The sequence below is a fragment of the Arachis ipaensis genome, chromosome B7 (assembly GCF_059453495.1).
Source record: "Arachis ipaensis isolate K30076 ecotype BB chromosome B7, ASM5945349v1, whole genome shotgun sequence".
NCBI lineage: Eukaryota > Viridiplantae > Streptophyta > Magnoliopsida > Fabales > Fabaceae > Arachis > Arachis ipaensis.
The window spans coordinates 56,932,501-56,935,000 of record NC_142442.1 but is presented as its reverse complement, the minus strand read 5'-3'; positions in this window follow the sequence as shown (position 1 = coordinate 56,935,000).

Sequence of the window (2,500 nt, the reverse complement as noted above, 5' to 3'; positions counted from 1 at the left end):
GGCAGGGTTCGGGGGAAGCGACGAATAACATTCAAGGGACAGCCAGATGCGTGAGGTGCTTCGGGCGATAGCCGAACAGCCGCACCGTCTTAAGCAACACGCCCAACCCACACCGCATCGGGCACCGTCGTACGTCGACCCTAGACGTAGGGCGAGCACGACACGTTGCCCCTCGGGAGTGGACACGAACAGGTAACCGTCTTCCGCAACGTGCCCCCTCAAAGTGCTGGGACGAGCACGTCGCGTTGCCCCCTGCCCACGACACCCGCTGCCGCACGCATATCCATCATCCGCGTCGTGCGCCACACTAGGCCTGGCCAAGCGTCGGGCTGCGCAAGCCACGTTGCCCCTCGCGGGGGCGCACAGGCCGCCCGCCGATCCCACGTCGTGCTCGGACTTGGGATGATCCCCCTAGTCCTGGGCCGAGCACAAGGTGTTGCCCCGAGCGTGTGCCCAAGGCACAACTCCACCACGCCATGCTCCCTAGGTGGTGCCTAGGTGGGCCGTGCACGGACGTGTTTCCCTTCTTGTTGGTCCTTCGGTGATCGGGGTTCGCAGCAGCCAGACGCCCGTGCTCGACCTTGGACCCGGGGCGGGGGACCCCGGCGGCACACCACAACCACAACGTGCTTGCTAGTGTGCCTAGGGGATGGCAAGGCAACGTGCATCTTGCTGGCATTGCGCCCAGCAAGCCTTTGGGCAACTCGAGTTTCAGCAGCACGACACCCCTCCCCACTATAATAGGCTGCCGAGCCATTACCAAAGTGCCACGGGTAGACGTCCTTTTCCTTGAGGAGACATACTCAAGGAAAGTGCTCTAGAGGTCGAATTTTGACGCCGTTTTTTGCAACAACCTCTAGAAAAATAAGATCTTTCCATCCTCCAAATTTGGTGAATTTACACCGTGCCGATTTTTTTTGACGATTTTTTTACCGCCCGGAATGCCGGAAATTCAAAAAAAATGAAAAACGGAGCAAACCTGCAATTTTTGACCTGGATTTTTTTGTGCAGCCTTCACATAATATTACCAAGGTTCCCTCAAAATTTCACGAAAAATGCACGAGACAATTCTGAGATATGAAAATTTGGCTCCTCCGTTGCAACGCTCCGAGCCATCGTTGCAACGGCGGGTGCCTCCGTGGGGGGTGGGGGAGCCCGGCGGCACACCACAACCACAACGTGCTTGCTAGTGTGCCTAGGGGATGGCAAGGCAACGTGCATCTTGCTGGCATTGCGCCCAGCAAGCCTTTGGGCAACTCGAGTTTCAGCATCACGACACCCCTCCCCCCTATAATAGGCTGCCGAGCCATTACCAAAGTGCCACGGGTAGACGTCCTTTTCCGTGAGGAGACATACTAAAGGAAAGTGCTCTAGAGGTCGAATTTTGACGCCGTTTTTTGCAACAACCTCTAGAAAAATAAGATCTTTCCATCCTCCAAATTTGGTGAATTTACACCGTGCCAATTTTTTTTTGACGATTTTTTTACCGCCCGGAATGCCGGAAATTCAAAAAAAATGAAAAACGGAGCAAACCTGCGATTTTTGACCTGGATTTTTTTGTGCAGCCTTCACATAATATTACCAAGGTTCCCTCAAAATTTCACGAAAAATGCACGAGCCAATTCTGAGATATGAAAATTTGGCTCCTCCGTTGCAACGCTCCGAGCCATCGTTGCAACGGCGGGTGCCTCCGTGGGGGGCGGGGGAGCCCGGCGGCACACCACAACCACAACGTGCTTGCTAGTGTGCCTAGGGGATGGCAAGGCAACGTGCATCTTGCTGGCATTGCGCCCAGCAAGCCTTTGGGCAACTCGAGTTTCAGCATCACGACACCCCTCCCCCCTATAATAGGCTGCCGAGCCATTACCAAAGTGCCACGGGTAGACGTCCTTTTCCGTGAGGAGACATACTCAAGGAAAGTGCTCTAGAGGTCGAATTTTGACGCCGTTTTTTGCAACAACCTCTAGAAAAAAAAGATCTTTCCATCCCCCAAATTTGGTGAATTTACACCGTGCCGATTTTTTTTGCCGATTTTTTTACCGCCCGGAAAGCCGGAAATTCAAAAAAAATGAAAAACGGAGCAAACGTGCGATTTTTGACCTGGATTTTTTTGTGCAGCCTTCACATAATATTACCAAGGTTCCCTCAAAATTTTAGAAAAAATGCACGAGCCAATTATGAGATATGAAAATTTGGCTCCTCCGTTGCAACGCTCCGAGCCATCGTTGCAACGGCGGGTGCCTCCGTTGCAACGAAACCAGCCAACGATGCACCTAACCCAGCATCCGTTGCAACGCACCCTGCCTCCGTTGCAACGCGCCCAGCCAACGTTGCACCGTCCCCAGCATCCGTTGCAACGCCCCCAGCCAACGTTGCAACGCGCCCTGCCTCCGTTGCAACGCTCCCAGCCAACGTTGCAACGCGCCCTGCCTCCGTTGCAACGTCACCAGCATCCGTTGCAACGCGCCCTGCCTCTGTTGCAACGCGCACGGCCAACGTT